Here is a 22,425-nt window from a genome sequence, read left to right on the forward strand (position 1 = left end):
TTCATGCCAGTGCCTTGTTCTCCACACACAAAAAAAGTAAGAATAAAAATGGAGATGACTGGTAAGAAACATGTTTAATACATTAGAAAAGTATGAATAATAATTGAGGTGAGGGAAAATTAAAATTTGAATAGAGGAAGTGAGAATGGTCTTAAAGTTTGACTTGCAAGTTTGGCTTTGAGCTTCCTGGCTGCCAAAGGGAAAAGGGATACAGTCAGTATTGTCTTCAGTGCAGAAAGAACCACAGTAGCTCTTCAGGAGGAAAAAAGTATTTCCTTTGAAGAGAATCTGAAGGCAGTTTCTCTTATGGGGGCTTATATGGAGTGGTGTTTCTTCACGTGTGATCCACAGTCCACAGGGGGGATGTAAGGGACTCCTGGACAGTAACAAACAGATTGAAAATGTACATTCTGAATCTGGTTCTTAGTAGTGAGTGATGCATAATCCCATGTATTTTGGTTGTTATGTATGACTGACTGATGTCTGCTTAGCAGTAAATCACTGAGTTATGAAGGCTTACTAAATTTGGGTTTCATAAATTAAATTTTGTGCATTACTAGAATTTACTAAGGACTATATTTTTTGTTCTATCAGAAAGTTGAACTTCAGCACAACTCTTGACAATACTGCAAATTTCACGTAAAGCAAGTGTTCAGGCCAAGAGTTGAAATTTTCTTAATTTTGGGAAAGGACACCTTGTTTTCAGTTTGTTATCAATTTCTAGTCTCATAAAAAAAAAAATATTGGTCAATATATTTGTAGAATACCTTCTAGGTTTTACTTCTGTTAATCTTTTTTTTCCCTTTGGTGATTGCTTTGGAAAATGAAGATAAGGGTGGTAATGAACTGCAGGATCATTTTCTCCACCTAAGTGGGCTTCAGACAAAAGAGTTGAGAATCACTTATAAAAGGGGCCATGGTAAGTCTCAACACACACCTACGGCAGTGCAATTCAGGAAGAGGGTCTAATAATTCCAAAACCATATGTAGCTAATAGCAGAACCTCAAACTACATGCAACAAAAACTAATAAAAATTAAAAAATTGAGAAATCCACAATTACAGTTTGAGATTTCAATATCCCTCTCAATACCGTTATCTTAATACTTGATAGAACAAGTAAACAGAAGATGAATAAGGATATAAGAATTTTTACTACCAACCAACACTAGAACCAACTTGACCTAACTGACATTTGTAGAACACTTTCAACAGCAGAAGCAAAATACACATTGTTTTCAGAATATTCACCAAGATAGAACATATATTGGGTTATTAAATAAGTCTTAACAAATTTAAATGGTTATAAATCACACAAATATGCTCCCTGAACAAAGTAAAATTAAACTAAAAGTCAACAACAACAACAACAAAAAACTGGAAAATTCCCAAAATACTTGTAAATTAAACATCACATTTTTCTTGATCCACAGGTAAAAGAAGAAATCATAGGAAAATTAGAAACTATTTTTAAATGAATGAAAATGTAAACAAAACACACCGAAATTTGTAGACTACAGCTAAATCAGTGCTTAAAGAGAAATTTATAGCATTAAATGCTTTTATTAGAAAAGGTCTCAAATCAGTGGCCTACCCATGCACTTAAAAAATTAGAAAAAAATTGTTGTTGTTGTTGTTAGGTGCCATCGAGTCGGTTCCAACTCATAGCGACCCTATGCACAACAGAACGAAACACTGACCGGTCCTGCTCCATCCTTACAGTCGTTGTTATGCTTGAGCTCATTGGTGCAGCCACTGTGTCAATCTACCTCGTTGAGGATCTTCCTCTTTTCCGCTGACCCTGTACTCTGCCAAGCGTGATGTCCTTCTCCAGGGACTGATACCTCCTTACAACATGTCCAAAGTATGTAAGACGCAGTCTCACCATCCTTGCTTCTAAGGAGCATTCTGGTTGTACTTCTTCCAAGGCAGATTTGTTCGTTCTTCTGGCAGTCCACGGTATATTCAATATTCTTTGCCAACACCACAATTCAAAGGCGTCAATTCTTCTTCAGTCTTCCTTATTGCTTTAGCTGCTCAACGTTCAAGAGCAAGTTTCAGAGTCTCCTCTGACATCCATTGTGGTCTTTTTCTTTCTTTCCTGTCTTTTCAATGACCTCTTGCTTTCTTCATGTATGATGTCCTTGATGTCATTCCAGAACTCCTCTGGTCTTCAGTCACTAGTGTTCAATGAGTCAAATCCATTCTTCAGATGGTCTCTAAATTCAGGTGGGATATACTGAAGGTCATAGTTTGGCTCTCATGGACTTGCTCTGATTTTCTTCAGTTTCAGCTTGAACTTGCATAAGGGCAATTGATGGTCTGTTCCACAGTTGGCCCCTGGCCTTGCTCTGACTGATGATATTGAGCTTTTCCATTGTCCCATTCCACAGATGCAGTCAATTTGATTTCTGTGTGTTCCATCGGGCGAGGTCCACGTGTATAGTCGCTGTTTATGTTGGTGAAAGAAGGTATTTGCAATGAAGAAGTTGTTGGTCTTGCAAAATTCTATCGTTCGATCTCTGGCATTGTTTCTGTCACCAAGGCCATATTTTCCAACTACTGATCCTTCTTGTTTCCAACTTTTGCATTCCAATCGCCAGTAATTATCAATGCATCTTGATTGCATGTTCTGTCAATTTCAGACTGCAGCAGCTGATAAAAATCTTCTATTTCTTCATCTTTGGCCTTAGTGGTTGGTGTGTAAATTTGAATAATAGTCGTATTAACTGAAAGTTGTATTAACAGAAAAAAGAAATAACAACGATAAGAGCAGAAAGCCTACAACAGTTGAAAATATCAGTTAAAGCAAAATATAGTCCTTTGAAAAGACTGATAAAATTGATAAATCACTAGCTGAATGGATCAGGAAAAAAAGAGAGAAAATACAAATTACTGATCTCTAGACTGAAAGAGAGGACTTCGCCACGTATCCTGCATACGTTACAATAACAGTAAGAGAATACTGTGGACAACTTAATGCCAATAAATCCCACAACTCAGATGCCATAGACAAATCCCTTGAAATACACAAACTACCAAAGCTCACTCAAGAAGAAATAGATAGCCTGAAAAACCCTCTGTCTATTAAAGAAATTAAATTTGTAGCTAAATACTTCCCCACAAAAATCAAAGAAATGAACAAACAAAAAACCCTCCAGGTTCAGTGGCTTCAATAGTGAATTCTACTAAATGTTGAAGAAAGAAATAATACTAAGATTCTTCCTACAAATAAAAAAGGAAGGAAAAAATGCAACTGATTTTATGAGGCTGGCATTACCCAGATACTTACAGTATACAAAGATATCACAGAAGAAGAAAACTACAGACTAACATATCCTTCTTGAACATAAATCCTTAACAAACTTTTAGCCAATTGAATCGAGTAATATATAAAGTGATAATGTATCATGGTCAGTGTTTTAACCATGAATTAAAAAATCAATGTAATTCACCATGTCAGCAGACCACCTCCTCAAATCATACGACCAACTCAATAGATGCAAAAGAAAAAAAAAAAAACTAGCAAAATTCAACATCCATTAATAATTAGAAACTCTCAGCAAACTAGGAATAGACGGAAACTTCTTAGGTTAAAAAAACTTACAGCTAACCTCATACTTAATGATGAAAGAGTGAATGATTTTCCCCAAAGATCAGGAACATTGTCTGCTCTTACCACTTCTATTCATCATTATTGTGAACTCCTAGACGATGCATAAGATAAGAAAAATAAATAAAAGGCATACAGATTGGAAAGGAAAAAGTAACACCATCTTTCTTCCCAGATGACATTATCTTCTACATAGAAAATCCCAAATAATCTACGAAAAAGCTACTAGAACTGATAAGTGAGTTTAATAAGATTACAGGATACTAGTTCAATATACATAAGTCAACTATACTTTTATACAATATTAATATACAATGAGAATTTGAAATGAAAAAGCAACACCATTTACAATCACAATGAAAATAAGTTTTAAGAGATAAGTCTAACAAAAAATGCGCATGTGTACACTAAACACTACAAAACATTGTTGAAAGAAATTAAAGAAGATCTAAATAAATGAAAAGGTATACTATCTTTAGGATTGCAAGACTCAATCTTATTTAAATTTCCCTACATTTATCTATCTATTCAAAGCAACCCTAATTGGAATCCCAGCAGGATTTTTAAAATAGAAATTGATAAGCTGATTCTAAAATTTATACAGAAATACAAAAGACTTAGACTAGCGTAAACAACTACAAAATCAGATCCACATAATTGATTTCAATACTTACTGTAAATTTATAATAATCAATAATCTTGGTATTGCATAAAGGTAGATTTATAGCTCAGTGGGATAGAATATAGTGTCTAGAAACAGACCCACACGTGTATATACACTTAATTTTTGACTAAGGCCTAAAGACAATTCAATGATAAACAATTGCATTTCCATATGCAAAAAAATGGGCCTCAACCCTTACTTTCCACCTCAAAAAAATTAACTCAAAATGGATTACAGGCTTAAGTGTATAAAACTATAAAACTTCCAAAGAAAACATAGGAGAAAATCTTCACGAGTTTCTACTAGGAAAAGATTTTAAAAATAGAAGATAAAATACACAAACTCAAAAACAAACAAACAAAAACAGATCAATGAACTTTTTCAAAATTTAAAACCTTTGCTCTTCAAAAGAACACATTAAGAAAATGAAACGGCAAGACACAGATTGGGAGAACATATTTGCAAAACACATATGTCATAAAAGACTGGAATCAAGAATATAAAAAGAACTCTCATAATTCAATAATAAAAAGACAACATGATAAAAAAAAATAGAGGCAAAAGATTAGAACATACATTTATCCAAAAAGATATATAAATGCCACAAAGTACGTGAAAAGATGTTCAACATCATCAGTCATTCGGTAAATGCTGATTAAAAACACACTAATTATACCTGCTAAAATTAAAAAAGACTCCATAACAAGTGCTGTCAAGGATGTGGGGCAACTAAAAATCTTATACATTGTTGGTGGGGATGCAAAACATTATCTACACTTTGGGACACAGTTTTCCAGTTTCTACTAAAGCTAAACATACTCTTACCATATGACCCAGGAATTGCATTCCAAGTATTTACTCAAGAAAATGAAAACATGTGTTCATACAAAGACTTCCCCAGCTTTATTTAAAAAAAAAAAAAAAAAAGCCCAAACCTGTTGCTATTGAGTCAATTCCGATTCATAATGACCCTATAGGACAGAGTAGAACTGCCCCATAGAGTTTCCAAGGAGTGCCTGGTGGATTCGAACTGCCAGCCTTTTGGTTAGCAGCTGTAGCACTTAACCATTAGGCCACCACCATTTCTACTTTGTGCATAGCAGCCAAGAAAGTGGAAACAACCCAAATGTCCATCAATGGTTGAACGGATAAACAAACTCTTTTCTATCCATCTAGCCAGCAATAAAAAGAACCACTCAGACGTTCCACAGCGTAGGTGAATGTCAAATGCATTACCATATTTTTATGTAAATAATACATGCCTTCTACTTTTGTTTGCTGTGTCCGCCCCACAAGGTATTTCCATAAGAGCACTATTCTAATTTTTTTACAGAAACATGTAAAAAAAAATTTGATATAGTGGTTGTCATGTATTGAATTGTGTCCCCCCAAAATATGTATATCAATTTGGCTACGCCATGATTCCCAGTATTGTGTGACTGTCCACCCTTTTGTCATTTGATGCGATTTTCCTATGTGTTGTAAATCCTATCACTATGATGTTAATGAGATGGACTATTAGCAGTTACGTTGATGAGAGCTACAAGATTAGACAGCGTCTTAAGCCAGTCTGTTTTGAGATGTAAAAGACAGAAGCCAGCAGAGAGACCTGGGAATCTCATACCACCAAAAAAAGAGAACAGGGAGCAAACCGTGTCCTTTGGACCCAGGATCCCTGCCCTGAGAAGTTTCTAGTCCAGGGGAAGATTGATGACAAGGACCTTCACCCAGAGCCCACAGACAGAGAAAGCCTTCACCTAGAGCTGGTGCCCTGACTTTGAACTTCTAGCCCCTTAGAATGTTGAGAGAATAAACTTCTGTTTGTTGAAGCCATCCACTTGTGGTATTTCAGCACCAGATGACCAACACATCAGTGCTTATAAAAATACCTCATTGGGGGAGATCGTGGTTGACAAACAAACATAGAAGGCACACGTTATTTGAGTAAAAATATGGCATGTTAAATGAAAGAAGCCAGACATTAAAGACACCATACTGCATTATTTCACTTATGCAGAATCATAGAAAAGACAAAACTATGATAGAAAGTAGGCTAGTGGATGCATGGGGCCTGTCATGGATTGAATTGCATTCCCCAGAAATATCTGTTAACTTGGTTAGGCCATGATTCCCAGTATTGCATGGTTGTCCTCCATTTTGTGATTTTCTTACGTGCTATAAATCATAGTCTCTGCCTGTGGTTAAAGAGGATTAGGAAGGTATGTAACACCCTTGCTCAGGTCACATCCCTGATCCAACGTAAAGGGAGTTTCCCTGGGGTGTGGCCTGCCCCACATTTTGTCTTACAAGAGATGAAAGGAAAGTGAAGCAAGTAGAGACGGGGGACCTCATACCACCAAGAAAGCAGTGCCGGGAGCAAAGCGCGTCCTTTGGACCTGGGGCTCCTGCGCAGAGAAGCTCCTAGTCCAGGGGAAGACAGTCCTCCAGATCTGACAGAGAAAGCCTTTCCCTGGAGCTACACCCTGAATTTGGACTTCCACCCTACTAGACTGTGAGAGAATAAATTTCTCTTTGTTGAAGCTATCCGCTGTGGTATGTCTGTTACAGCAGCACTAGATGACTAAGACAGGGCCAGAGGACGACAGGAGAGGATTGACTTCAAAAAGGCACGAGGAAGCTTTTTGGGGTGATAGAAATGTTCTAAATCATGAATACTGTATTTTTATGCAGATAATGTGTGCTTTCTACATTTGTTTGCAGGCCGTGCCCTCCCCACACAAGGTATTTGCATAATTGTGTTATAATTTCTTTTTTTTTTTTTACAGTTTAACACGTGGAAGAGGATTCACTTGGCAACGCTTGTGAGGGTACCTCGGGGGTCGGGGGGAGGGCGCAGTCAGCAAACAAAAGCAGAAGGTGTGTTATTTGAGTAAAAATTCTGTATAGTGGTAATTATGTGACTATATATATTTTTCAAATCTTAACAAATTTTTCTCTTAAAATTGGTGAATTTTATTGTAGATAAAGAAACCTTGGTGGAGTAGTGGTTAAGTGGTAAGGCTGCTAACCAAAAGGTCTGCAGTTTGAATCCACCAGGCGCTCCTTGGAAACTCTATAGGGCAGTTCTACTCTGTCCTATAGGGTCACTATGCTTTGGAATCCACTAGACGGCAATGAGTTTGGTTTTTTATTTGTTTGTTTATTGTATATAAATCAAACGTTACTAAAACTGTTAAAACAAAAAATGACTGAACTGAATTTCAGATGCTTCTCAGAGAGTAGAAAATTGAGCAGGTATACGATAGTCTGTAATATTCCAGGCAATTTTTTGATTAAGGGGCTGAACCTGAGGACTTTGGGCCAGATGAGAAATTCCCAGCATTTTTACTGCCCACAGGCCTCTCACAGCCATGACAGTCCCCTCTTAACCAATCATTGGTCTTTTTCTCATGAACTCAATTGTAGTTTCAAAGTCCTTCTCACTTCATCTCTGGAAGCCACGACCATATTATTGGACTTAACTTCAGAGATGAGACCATCTCTAAGTGCTGTCTCCACCGACAGAATCCTGGCACTTCTGAGCAGATGGGTCTTGGGCAACACCTCTTCCAATGGGTCTCAAATATATTTTGGGGGTGAGGGCCCCCATCTGAATGCCTCGGGGCTCTTGTGGATCACTAGGAAATAAAGTTTCTCTTGATTTCTGTCATATGGACAAGAAACACACTTGCAAGACAATTGACTCTAGTATATGATTTTGTGGATAATTTCATGGATAAGAATCAGCATGAATCCAATCTGCAAGATGTGGAGATTGATCCAATCCCCGCCTTCCCACTTCTCAATCATCTCTGACTCCAGCAACCCACACGGCATACTCTCTCTCTGACCCTAGATACCCAAAGCCATCGCAGGTCTCATAGGTTAAAAGGACACCGTCCTTTAGACTGCCAGATAGGGAGACACCAGCCACAAGCTTGGGAGTCCACACAACACCCTCACTTTCACCTGCTGATCTCTCTTTTCCTTTTGACATTGTTAGGTGCACTTGAGTTTGTTCCAGCTCTTAGCAATCCTATGTACAACAGAACGAAACACTGCCCAGTCCTGCACCATCCTCAAGATCATTGTTATGCCCATTGTTGCAGCCACTGTGTCAATTTGTCTCTTTGAGAGTCTTCTTTTTCACTGACCCTCTTCTTTAGCAAGCATGGTGTCCTCCTCCAGGGACTGGTCCCTCCTGACAACATGTCCAAAGTACATGAGATGTAGTCTCGTCATCCTTGCTTCTAAGGAGCATTCTGGCTGTACTTTTTCAAAGAGACATTTGTTTGTTCTTCTGGCAGTCCATGGTATATTTAATATTCTTCATTAACATCATAATTCAAAGGCATCAATTCTTCTTCCATCTTCCTTATTCGTTGTCCAGCTTTCACATACATATGAGCAATTGAAAACACCACGGCTTGAGCCAGGCACACCTTAGTCCTCAAAGTGAAATCTTTGCTGTTTAACACTTTAAAGAGGTCCTCTGCAGCAGATTTGCCCAATGCAATACGTCGTTTGATTTCTTGATTGCTGCTTCCATGGGCATTGATTGTGTTATCCTTGATAACTTCAATTTTTTCTTGGTTTATCATGATGTTGCTTATTGGTCCAGTTGTATTATTGTTTTCTTTATGTTGAAGTGTAATCCATATTGGAGAATGTAGTCTTTGTTCTTCATCAGTAAGTGCTTCAAGCAAGCAAGGTTGTGCCATCTGTGCAACGCAAGTTGTTAATGACTCTTCCTCCAATCCTGATGCTGCATTTTTCTTCATATAGCCCAGATTCTCAGATTATTTGCTCAGCATATAGACTGAATAAATGTGGTGAAAGGATACAACTCCGACACACACTTTTCCTGATTTTAAACCATGAAGTATTCCCTTGTTCTGTTTGAACAGCTGCCTCTTGGTCTATGTACAGGTTCCACATGAGTACAATTAAATGTTCTGGAATTCTCATTCTTCACAATGTTATTCATAATTTATTATGATCCACACAGTCGAACGCCTTTGCATAGTCAATGAAACACAGGTAAACATCTTTCTGGTGTTCCCTGCTTTCAGCCAAGATCCATCTGACATCAGCAATGATATCCCTGGCTCCAGTCTTCTGAATCCAGCTTGAATTTCTTGCGGTTCCCTGTGGATGTACTGCTGTAGCTGCTTTTGAATGATCTTCAGCAAAATTTTACTTGTATGAAATAATAATGATATTGTTCAATAATTTCCACATTCTATTGGCTCACCTTTCTTTGGAATGTGCACAAATAAGGATCTTTTTCAGTCAGTTGGCCAGGTAGGTGTCTTCCAAAGTTCTTGGCATAAACGAGTGAGCACTTCCAGGGTTGCATCCATTTGTTCAAACATCTTAATTGGTATTCCATCCATTCCTGGAGCCTGGTTTTTTGCCAATGCCTTCAGAGCAGCTCAGACTTCTTCCTTCAGTAGCATCAATTCTTGATCATATGATACCTCCTAAAATGGTTGAACGTCGACCAATTCTTTTTGGTACAGTGACTCTGTGTACTCCTTTCATCTTCTTTTGTTGCTTTGTGCTTTGTTTAATATTTTCCCTGCAGAATCCTTCAATATTGCAACTAGAGGCTTGATTTTCTTCAGTTCTTTCAGCTTGAGAAATGCCAAGTGTGTTCTTCCCTTTTGGTTTTCTAACTCCAGGTCTTTGCATATTTCATTATAATACTTTAATTTGCCTTCTTGAGCTGCCCTTTGAAATCTCTCCAGCTCTTTTACGTCATCATCTCTGGCTTTCGCTTTAGCTATTCTATGATGATTCCATGGAACAATTCAGAGAACTCACAGAGAGTACTATACTGCTGATTACAGTTTTATTATAGCCAAAGGATATAAATCAGGACTGCCATAGGAAGAGGTACACAGGAGAGGTCTGGGGATGTCCCCAACATGGAGCATCCATGACTCAAAGAAGGTGTGTCACCCTCCCTTCACTGAACAGGAAGTTTCGTGAGTTCCCGTGTTCCGGGCTCTTGTTGGCTAGTCCTGCATGATGGGCTATCATGCCTCCTGAGACTAGTTGACATCGGCCTTTCAGGTAAGTCTTTTCTGGTTTACCAGCCCCACTTGCCGGTACAAATCCTATTGTATGGGCTGGAAGTCCCAGACCAAGGCACCCCAGTTACTCCAAGGATTATTTCTCGGGAGCCAAGGGTAAAGGCCATCGTATTTTGGGTAACGTAAATTCTTTACCTCACGATGATATAAGTAAATTTCTACATCACAAACTTATTAACTCATAAATATTTTTGGGATGTTGCATTTGAGCAGGATGACATTAAATGCTTTCAGTCTACTTACCTGTTTTCACGTGAAGAGCGGATGTGGTAGGCTGAGCCAGGTTCTGGTTTCAGGGTGTTGCTGGGGACTGCACCCTTGCGTCCAACCCTTCAGTCATGACTGAGGAGCACATTCAAAATGGGCAAAATGCCCTACAATCACTCATCATTTCCTAGGAATTGAAAAAGACCCATCTGTTTTGGGCTTTTTAGAATCATTGTGTTTTTTACAAAATGATGTCTATTCATTTATTTCTAAATTTTAAGCAATGTATAAAAATGCAAAGATAAAAAGCAAAAACAAACCAAAAAAAACCAAAACCCACCCCATAACCACAAATCCTAAGGCTCTCTCTACCCCCAAAAGAAGCATTAAGTGGCCATCACTCAAGAATCTCCTTACATGTCAATCAGATAGAAGGATGGGGGGGGGGGCTAGTAATAGTGCTGACAGCAAGAGATATTTCTAAGATTAAAAAAAAAGAAAGATCAAAGAAATATTAAATTGGAAACTATCACGCTTAAAAAAATAATTTCTCTCCCCGCCCTGCCCCTTTCCTTCTCTCCTCTTCCCGGCCCTAGCTTCTCACCCAGGCCAGGTGAAGGCTGCGGTGGCTGTGTTCAGGCCCCTGGCTGGGCTTCTGTAGCCTACACCTCCACTTGCCTCAGGATTGATTTCCAAGACTGTGATCACTCTTCCCGACTTACTCCCTCACAGGAGAATTAAAGAATATGCTCTTTTAGATTTTCCCCTCAACACCCCTCTCCATCCCAGCTCAGCCTGAGCCCAGAGAGCCTGGACTGCAGGACACGCTGTGTGTCTGCTCAGTCTCTCCTCTTCCCAGCCCTGGGCCCACTCTATGGAGGCAGGGCGAGGTCTTCCCAGGACACTCCTCAGTCCTATGTACAAACTGACCTATCCCTTTCATCCACAGGGTACAACCCAGGCTGTCTGGAATCAAGAGTGTGCTCAACTTGGAGTGCCCAGTATAAGCCCTGATAATATGGCTCCATCTCCAGAATGGTGAGGACCACGACCATGCCATCTCTGTGTCTCTAGGAGCCAGCAGTAGTGCCTGACACAGGCTCAGTGCTCAGACCCTGGGGGACAAAGCAGGGGTTGCTCTTCCCTCACCACTGGGAGTGGGTGGGGCTGGGGCTGGCTTGGGTGGCATTGGAAGGAGCCCTGTGTGCTGATGATGACTGTCTTGGGCCACTCTGGGGGTTCTGTGAGTGAGTGGCCCTCATGGTTGATTCTAGATCGCCACAGCCTCTCCCTGCCTTCAGACCCCAGCACCTTTCCTTGGCCACCAAGATCAAGTGTTTCTCCATTGCACGTGTGGGCAATGCAAAGGGTGCTCTGTCCGTGGCTCTGGCTTGTGACTCTGAAACCCCAGGACAGGAGCTGGGAGGCTCATTTCCCCAGCTCTCCAGCTGCCTGGCTGTATCAGAGTCTACGCTGATTGTAGAGCAGGTTTTGATAACAGCATAAAGACTAATAGAAAGGGCAGAAGAGGGAGAAGCCAGGGGACATCTGGGGTCTTTTAGGGGGGATGTGAGCTGTACTGTCGCTTGAAGGCTGGACATGACTTTGACAGAAGAGTGAAGAAGAGGCTTCTGGGGCCTTCTTCTCGCTCCTTGCTCTCCTTCCCCAGGCTCTGTCCCTTCTGTCCTCAGGTTTACCCACTGGCCACCTGAGTCAGCTTCCTGGGCGCCATAACAAAGTACCCCAGAGTGGGTGCTTACAGGAACAGAAATCTGTGGTGGCACAGTTCTGGAGGCTGGAAGTCCCAGTCCCAGCGTCAGCAGTGCTGATTCCTTCTGAGGGTTCTGAGGGACAATCTGCTCCGTGCCTCTCTCCCGGCTTCTGATGACAGTCAGTCATCCCTGGCGTTCCTTGGCTTGTAGATGGGTCGCTCCAATCTGCCTCCATTGTCACGTGGCTGACTTCTGTCTGTCCGTCTGCTCTCGTCTCTTTTTATAAGGACATTACCCTACTGCAGTATGACCTCGGGTGAACTTCACCAACTTCTTCTCGTGTTGCTGATGAGTTCATTCGGACTCATAGAGATCCTATAGGACAGAGTAGAACCGTCCCATAGGGCTTCCAAGGAGCAGCAGTTTTGAACTGCTGACCTTTTGTTTAGCAGCCGTAGCTCTTAAGCACTGTGCCATCAGGTTTCCATACTTAACCAATAACATCTTCTAGCACTCTGTTTCCAAATAAGGCGATGTTCACAGGTGGTGGAGTTAGAGCTAGAACGGATCTTTTTGAGGGCACAATTCAATCCATAGCACCATCCAATCTAAAGAAGCATCCTCAGAATGCTGCTTCTTGGAAACCGTCTTTCCTTGGCTTCTGGTACGCCACACTCTCTCTTGCAGGGCTAAGACTGAAAAAAAAAAAAAAAACCAAACCCATTGCCGTGGAGTTGATTCCCACTCACAGCTATCTATACGGGTACAAAATTTAAGGATGCACCAAAAAACTCAGTCATCAAGATGAGTACTATGCTAAGGCATTTTTTTTTTTCTTTTTTAAGGTAATATTTTTTTAAAATAAAAATAAACACCAAAAAAAAAAAACCGTCATGAACAAAAAATGGAAATTTCAAATAAAGATAGAATCAACCTGAGTTTTCCCTTTGCCTTGGGCTCCAGCAGGGCCACACAGGCCCTGCGGCTTTGGCCACTGTGCTGTCTCCTCGCTGGGGTGTAAGCACATGAAGGCAGTGGCCTTGTCTGTCTCATTTGCCAGTGCATCCCAGCACCTCAAACAGAACCTGAATCACAGTGGACGTTAATATTGTTGGACGAATAAATAGACAGTGGAGCTAAGAGCAGGACCTCGGTCTGCAGCTGTGGGGGACATGCCGTATCTGCTGCAGGGCTTGTCGCTATCTTACCCTTCTCAGCGGAGGGCAGGTTCTCCCGTGTCTACTTCCTGTGTTCACTCCTCCGCAGAGCCAGTCGTGGGAACCTTGGAATCTTGCACCCGGGCAGTTCTCAGCTGTGCGTGTGTGTGTGCACATGCGTGTGTGTGCGTGTGTGTGTGTGTGTGTGTGCGTGCATGCGTGCACATGCTGTACAGAAACAGTGTCCTGGAGAGAGCACGGGCTTTGGGGTTAGCTAGATCCCGGCTCAAATCCTGGCTCTGCTGTTTTTCAGCTGCTCTTTCTCAGACTGGTCACCTCGCTTTTCTGAGCCTCAGTTTCCTCTTCTGTAAAAAGGGACCAATGTCACCTGTATGACAGAATTGTTACAGAGATTAAATGAGATAAGGTAGGCAGAGTGCCTGGGCAGAAGTAGGCATTCCAGAAATTAGCATCTTTTTCTTCCCCATGGTTGAGTGAATGGGGCCCAGGCAGCAAACAGGTGACATACCCCAAAGGGGCGGCTGAGGAGAGATTAGGAAGGGATAGTTATAAAGTTGTGGGCAGGACTAAATGCAGCCAACAAGGGCTGGGGAAATGCTCCAGGCCTATCCAGGTGGGAAGCCGTTACCTCCCAGGCCTGACAGGACAAGGCGGGGGGTGGGTGGGGGCCTGCAGAGAATGGCTGTGCAGTGAGGGGCTGCCTGGCAGCCACAGTGGCCTTCAAAAGGGGAACAGATGCTGCCGACGTGAGGTCTTTACACATCCTCTGCATGGAACATCCCCCCACCCCCCCGCCAGCTTTCTGGTCCTCAGCTGCAACCCAGCGGGCCCCTCCCATGGCACAGCCCACACCGCCACCCCCACCTCTCAGGGGAGCCAGTGTCAATTTCTTAAAACAAGTGGATTATTTTTAAAGTGAAATCTGACATGGAACCCAAATAGTTAAAACCAAGCCCCAAAAAACAAACTCGTCACTGTTGAGTCTGATTCTGAATTGCGGCATATGATTTAATGTTTGTCTCACACGTCGATGTCAACAGTATGGTCTGATCGTAACGCTGGTGTGGGCGGGAACGAAAGGGTCCTCACCACGCTGCCACGCCGACCCCGCTGCAGGACTTATGGTTGGGAGTGACCTTCGCTGCCTCAGCTGGGTCTCAGCGAGTAGAGCTGGTCATATGGCCGAGGGAGGCAGGAGGAGGAACTGGCCGATATCTGCTGAGCATGGTTCAAGAGGCTCAGGAGAGAGCAAATGATAGAGTAGGATCCTAGAGGTTGAGTGGGAGTCCGTCACGAGAAGATGAGGAACGGAAGGAGGCTGAGCCGATAGCATGGATGAAGGCATGGGACCTCAAGAACGTGGCACCTTCGGAGAACCACCAAGTGCGTGATTGGGGCTGGAGTGTAGGGCGTGTATGAAAAGGATGGGAAAGGAGGTGGTGGCCAGGTCCTGCAGGATCTGGGTGCTTCTCCTGGGAGATAGGGTTCACCTCTACGTAGGGAGCCATGGAAGTGTCTTCCAAGGCAGATGAGCCCAGGCTCTGGGGCCCAGGCACAGCTGCAGGAACAGGGTATTTTCCAGAACCTCCATGCGTGCCTCTTAGTTGGCACCTCCTCGGACCCCTCTGTCATGTGGCACTGAGAATGGGTTGGCCCACTAGGTGGACAGTAATGAAGGTGCAGGGGCTTCTCCTGTGTGGAGCTGTGACCTCTGGGAAGGTCCCCGAGCTCTGCACCTGTAACCTCCTGAGCTGCTGTTGAAAGGAAGACCATAAAAGGCAAAACTTGGAGATGCTGAAGGAAGAAGAGGACCTCTGAGCTGAGTTAATTACCGCCATGTAATGCGGCAGGAAATAGGGCCCTGAGGTCCAATTCTACCCTCAGTAACATTTGGACATTTTATGGAAGATGCCGTAGTTTACGACAATGCACAAAACAGGTAATTGTTTAGTGAAATGTACACGTCAGACGCGGTGACCTCTGTGAATTGTATTCCGCTCTTCGTGTCCTCTTGTGTTAATGAACTTTTCATTCTCCCAGAATAACTGACGGGATGGATGGATGGGGAGGTGTTTGTGTTTTCATTTCATGTGCTGCAGGCTGAGAAAAGGCTCCATCGGGTTTTCACAGAAGTTTCTGAAGTTTGGGGAAAATAAAATGGAAATGGAGAACCCACCTTTGAAAGGAGTCCAGGGTTTGGTCTAAAAGACCCCCAGGATTGTAAGCTCTTTGAGAGAAAGAGGTGCTCGAGGTGCCGAAGCACTTGGAAGAGCCCCCGAGTGGGGCCTGCAGGAGTGGGTTCTGATCCCGGTCCCACTATATTTGTTACATCACTATTTATTTATACTACACCTAGTACCAAAAGGGTTGCAGTAAAAATGACAAGAGAAAAGAAATTAGTGAGGAAATAAGGGTAGGAAGATAAGGAAAAAAAGAAGGCAGATGAAAGCAGGGACGGGGTTAGTCCATGAAATGCTGCCACGTGTTCTTTAGGCTCGTTAGAAATTTGGTTTTGAGCTTTCTAGCTGCCAAAGCAAAGAGGGAAACACAAGCCATCCCCAGTTTACAGTGTACTCAAGATTAAGATCAAAAGTAAGAAGAGTTGCTTGGAATCCTAACACTAAAATGCCATTTCAGCAAATGCCACTCTATGAGGTGGGGAGAAGCAGAGGTGCCCTGGGCTCAGACACCTGAGTTTGAATCCTGGCTGCAACATCTTCTTGCTAGATGGCCTTAGGTGAGTTCCCTCACCTCTCTGAGCCTCTATGTCCTCATCCCTGTGAGGAAGAGGCTGGATTTCGGTCTCTTCTAGCTGGATAGCTCTCACTCCCTGTCTTAGGACTTTGCATACTCAATTCTCTCCAGTGGGGAGACACTAATACCTACTACAGGTCAAGTGCTGTGTTATGTGGTGGAGGGAGGTAAGGTCCAAACCTGCCTTCCAGGGGCTCGCACTTCAGTGTCAGTTCCCAGGAGAGCAAGGGCCAAGGAATCATGGGGGACCTGGGACTAACTGTGATGGTGTGGGGGGCACAGAAGCTATTCTGAGGGAGTGACATCTGGCCTGGTTATTGAGGTGTGACTAGTAGTTCTCTAGTCAGACATGGGGCATTCTAAGGCTGTGATTTTCCTATGTGAACTGCCAACCTTTTGGTTAGCAGCTGTAGCTCTTACCCGTTACACCACCAGGGCTCCCCTCAGCTATCTAGTGCTGCTGTAACACAATTACCACCAGTGGGTGGCTTGAACAAACAGGAGTTTATTCTCTCACAGTTCAGAAGGGTAGAAGTCTGAATCCAGGGCGCCAACTCCAGGAAAAGGCTTTCTGTCTCTGTTGGCTCTGGGGGAAGGTCTTGTCATCAATCTTCTCCTGGTCTGGTAGCTTCTCAGTGCAGTGACCCTGGGTCCAAAGGACGCACTCCACTCCCAGCTCTGCTTTCTTGGTGGTATGAGGTTCCCCTGTCTCTCTGCTCACTTTTCTCTTTTATCTCAACAGAGACTGACTCAAGACACAACCTTATCTTGTAGATTGAGTCCTGCGTCATTAATGTAACTAACTGCCTCTAATCCTGCCTCATTAACATCATAGTGGTAGGATTTACAACACACAGGAAAGTCACATCCGATGACAAAATGGTGGACAATCACACAATACTGGGAATCGTGGCCTAGCCAAGTTGACACACATTTTGGGGGACACAACTCAATCCGTAACATCAAGTGTTCAGGCTAGAGCCCGAGGCAAGACAAGGCCCCAGAAACTGGTGGTGGCCGGGCCAGCCAGGCCCAGATCAAAGGCAGCATGGACCTCTCCACAGAGGGCAAGAGGTGCTTGGGAGGAGAGAACCAGGCAGGATCAGGGCGAGTCCTCGACCGCATGGCAGAGGGTGAACACCAGCTTCCCAGTAGAGTGAAGTGGAGCTTGAGATTGGCAACCTCACCAAGGAGCAGTTGGGAGCAGATGTCCCCAAACTTGGGCTCTGGATTGTCTCAAGATGGGCAGGGAGCTGCTGAGAGTCCCCCACAAATCCACGTGCCACCAAGCATTTTGAGGACTGATACTTCAAATTCTCCCATTTTTCTGATGTGTGCAGATACTATTAACATAAAGAAAACACAACAGTCAACATTTACCCTAAAGCAAAGATGAGAAGGTAAGAGGGCAGGGAAACAAGATTAATGGAAACGGAACTACCAGAAAGGAATTCATGAGAATGTTGACACATTGTGAAATATGTAACCAACGTCACTGAACGAGTTGTGTAGAAATTGTTAAGTGGGAACCTAATTTACTGTGTAAACTTTCACTCAAAAAAAAAAAATAAAATAAAAAAGGTACCGGATTCTTCGTGTTTTCTCAGTTGAGGGTGATTTGGGCTGTTCCCAAAGGGATGCTGGGCTGTTCCTTGTCCAGCCCTTGGGCTCAGTTTTGCACACACACCTTTGTGACACTACAAGATCAGGTGAAGAGACCCCCTATGATAACAGGAATCAACCCAGCGGCAGCAGATTTGGTTTTATGGTGTCTTAAAAAACCAAAACCAAACTCGCTGCTGTTGAGTTGATTTCTACTCATAGAGTCTTAAAAAAAAAACAACCAAACCCAGTGCCGTCGAGTCGATTCCGACTCATAGCGACCCTATAGGACAGAGTAGAACTGCCCCATAGAGTTTCCAAGGAGCACCTGGCGGATTCGAACTGCCAACCCTTTGGTTAGCAGCCGTAGCACTTAACCACTACGCCACCAGAGTTTCCCATAAAGTCTTAGGCGTCTTTTAACAACAGTGACAGAACCCAACTCAAACAGAGAAATCCAGGGTGAACCTTCAGGTGTGTTTGGATCCAGGGCCTTGAGCAATGCTGTCTTTGCTCTCTCTCTCTCTCTGTCTCATGTCTCTGTTAGACTCTTCCTGGCTCCATCCAGCAGGGAAGATGGCTGCTGGCAGACCACAGTGACAGCCTCCAAGTTCATTGACCCTGGCTCATCCAGCCATCCCTGTGCAAAATCACAATAGCCAGGGTTGGGGTACTGCCTGGCTCCTGGGATGGATGGCTGGGCAGGACCTGTGACTAGCCACACAGAGTTGGGAGGTCCTCCAAAGGGACACAGGAAGAGGGTGGGCAAAGAGCGCCATGCAGAGCAGTGATAGCTCATGCTGTGTGCACAAGGCCGAGTGACCCCCTGACTGTCGGAGGTGAGACTCACAAGTCCTGAAGGGGCCCCTCAGTGAGATGCCGGGTAGAATGCTTGCTTGGTGAGACCTTTGTCCATGAAGTGGCACAACGTGGTTACAAGCATGGCGCCTGGCCACAGTCAGCTGGGGAACGAATGGTGGTCTGTGAGGACCAGGTGGCTGAGCAGAGCCCCAGGGAGAGGAGGTCAGGGCAGGCTCAGGTCTATACGGGGGTGGGCCACCTCACCAAAGCCAGTGATCAAAGACATCCTTGTCACCAAGGTCTCTGGTCAAAGAGTAGATGGCTCAGGCCTGCCCACTCACCTGTAGGGACGATGGTGAGGAGCTGTGTCCCAGGCACGCAGGATGCTCATGGTGGGACTTGGTGGCTGGGGCAGGAAGGAGGGGTGGCAGGGCTACAGTTGGACAGTGGGCTTGAGGTCCAGAGGCTGGGCCCATTGCTGGCACTTTCCCAGGCCCCTATACTGAGGCCCCCTGGCAACTCCAGTCTCTGCAGGTATCCACCTGGCCTTCCATCAGACTGGCCACTGGGTGGGCTCTAGAGCCACTGCCCTATGTACCGCCCAGCCTGGGCCTTAAGGAGCCCCAGGTGAGAACCAGCTTTGCTTCCAAGTCTCTTCCACCCAGCTCAGCAGAGGCCTTTGCCACCATCCCAGGAGGGGCCTTCAGGGGCATCCTGCCCTCCAGGGCTGGCTGCTGGGCAGCTCTGGGGACCACCCAGGGTAAACCCCCAACGGCCCAGCCCTGGGTCTGTCTGTGTGCCCGCTATACTTCCCTGGGGGCCAAGCTCCTGCCTGTGGAGCAGTGAAGGGGAGGGGGGCCTGGGTAGGTCCCGGAGCCCCTGGGTGGGCAATTATGCCGCTTTCTGGGCTGCCTAATCAAAAGCACAGCTCTTTGGAAGGGGAGAGAATGCAATTCCGTGATTGGTTTCAATTAAAGATTTGCTACTATTTGATTAAGATGTATTATTGATTTGGGATTGTTCCAAGCAACCCAGGCGGCTTCCTGAGGGGGTGGGGTTTGGGAATTGATTGGCGTCGGCCGGGCTGGGCATTCTGGGGGCCAGCTGTACCCCTGGCTTGTTTTCTTTCACAGACTTGGTTGTGACTATATTGCAGCTTTGGCCAAAGCCCCATGGTCTGCAGGAGAAGGCAGAGTTGGTCTGCAGCAATGAGGCCCCCAGGGCCCTATGTCCTCCATTTCCTAGACCCTGCCTCCGGGGCTGCCTGCTCTCCAGCCTCCTGGACCCCCAGCCTCCAGGTCCCTCCCAGCACCCCACCGCCTGCAAGCCCTGCTTCTTTGAGCCCCTGTCATTCTGGCCCTTCCTTCCAGCACACGTTTCCTGGCTGTCTCCACTTGGCTCTTCCTTCTGATCCTTTCAGCTTTCAGGTGAAGTTCAAGTCCACTTCCTCTGCTGAGGCCTCCGGGTTCTCCCGGCCTGTGTGCACCCTGAATCTGTGGAATGCCAGGGAGCTGAGCGGACCTAGCTCCAGGAGCTAGTGGAGGGTTTTCAAATGAGGCCACCCTTCCGAAGCCCGGAGCCCCTGGTGAGAGGCAGCAGGGCTGTCTCATTGTGAGAGGGCCTGGATCAGGCTGGCCGAGCCACCCGCCGGCCTGTGCTGAGCTCTGAGGTGGTGGGGTGGGGTGGGGTGCCTGGCCCCTTAGTCTCGTGTCCTTATCACCAGGCACGTCGGAGCCACACAGCAGCCTTCGTGGGGCTGAAAGGAACTCTGCTCCCTCCAACGCCTCTGTTTCCTAGTCTTGAAGAGGGGGTGACTGTCCCCAGGAAGTGAGGCATGTGAAATGTCCAGCCTGCAGCCCAGCCCACCACAGGGGCGTGACAAGCACAGCTGGAGTCCTGTTTTCTCTGATTTAAGGTCTGCTGTGCGACTGTCAGCTGACATTGCTCTCTTGGCACCCACTGCAGCGGGACTGCCCTCAGTGGATCCCCTTTGCATCTCTCCCACCAGTACCCCCTCCTGAGAGCTTGTTGAGCCTCCCCTGCTCCTCTGTCACAAAGTCACCTTAGTGCTGCCCTCTCATATTGACCCAGGCAGCCCCTTGGGGCCATGGTCATTTTGTGTGATTTGGGGGTGTTTTGTTCCTTCTGGTGTTCCTCTGGGCTCTCCCCTGGATACTATCGAAGATTCTGTCCATTCTGGCCTTTCTCACTGGGCACCTAGTGCCTTGGCCACATGATCCTGGTCTTATCTAGAGCCCCAAGTGGTTGACATGCAGCTCTGTGTTTGGCTCCTGCCCCCCAGGGGCTCAATGTCTTGGGAAAGAGCCTGCAAATGAGTCAGGGGGTGGAAAGCAAGCGCCACGCTGGCTGTGGGCACCGGGAGTCCCTGGGTGGTGCAGACGGCCAATGCCTTGGCTGCTCACCAAAAGGTTGGAGGTTCAAATCTACCCAGAGGTGCCTCCAAAGGCCTGGAGATCTACTTCTCAAAAATCAGCCACTGGAAGCCTTATGGTGCACAGTTCTACTGTGACACACATTGAGTCAACAGAAGTTCAGTCAACTCAATGGCAACTGGTGGGCACTGTCAGGAGAGGGTGCTTTGGGTGGGAGGGAGGTGGGCAAGGGTCTTCGGGTGAATAGGCGTGGGTCACAGGCAGCCAGGCAAAGGAACAGTATGTGCAAAGGCCTGTCGGTCCAAGAGCCCAGGTCCTGGGCCTGTTGGGAGTCCGGCACATGTGGTGGGCAGGCTCAGAATCTCCGAGAGGAGAACGCCAGTTCAGAGGGGACTTGCACGGCTTCCCTGGACAGGGCTGGCCTCGCTGGGCACCAAGAGTCATTAGGGAGTAAAAGGCCGGAGTTCTGTGCTTAGATCTGCATCTCAGAAAACGCTCTTGGTCAATGCCAAAGGTGGAGAGAGCAGAGGCAGTGAAGGCTGAGGCAGACAAGCAAATTCACCCTCCCCTCCTACCTTGCGGGCTACAGCTGGAAGAGGGGGCGCAAGGAGGAACTATATTTCCCAGAGGCCCCTGCGCCCAGGTGTGCCATGTGACTGGCCCTTACCAATGGGATGCTTCCTTACTCTCTTTCCCTTCCTCTGTCTGGGTGGGGGCTGCAGGAGAAGTATTCCCAGAACAGGGAGCGTTTGCATGGAAGCGTTACGTAAATGAGAAATACGGTTCTATTGTGTTAATTCCTGAAACTGTGGGTTTGATTTCTAACAGCAGCTGGTATTACCTCGGATAGAAGTGCGTAAATTAAGTAGTCCAGTTCTCCTGGAGTGGACTCTGACGCATGACCCCTGTGTACAGAGCAGAGCTGCTCCATCGGGTTTTCAAGGTTGTGACCTTTGGGAAGCAGATCCCCAGGCCTTACTTCTGTGGCTCTGGACCCCCAGGACCCTGGGTGGGTTAAAACTGCCAACCTTTTGGTTAGTAGCCACCCAGCACTAAATTAAAAAAAAAAAAAACTCACTAAATTAGGAGCAGGGAAATCCTTTGAGGGGTTGTCAGCTGGGAGACATAATGGCACCTGGCTGGTGACTGAAGATCAGAGAGGGTGGGTGTGGAGGGACGACGGGTGTGGAGGGGGAACAGAGGTGGAGGGGGGTGGGCGTGGCACGGGAGGTGTTTGGAAGTGAAACGCGCAGGACCCAGGCTGCCCAGGCGGATGAGGCCCCCAAATCCCTGAAGGTGGGCCATTTCCTGAACCAAAGAATGCGGCATTCTGGGTAGGTGGGGCTGAGGATAAGTGTGGTCCTGGACATACTGAGTTTGGGGCACCTGTGGACTGTCCAGAGC

Source organism: Elephas maximus, chromosome 10 (genome assembly GCF_024166365.1).
Source record: "Elephas maximus indicus isolate mEleMax1 chromosome 10, mEleMax1 primary haplotype, whole genome shotgun sequence".
Lineage (NCBI taxonomy): Eukaryota > Metazoa > Chordata > Mammalia > Proboscidea > Elephantidae > Elephas > Elephas maximus.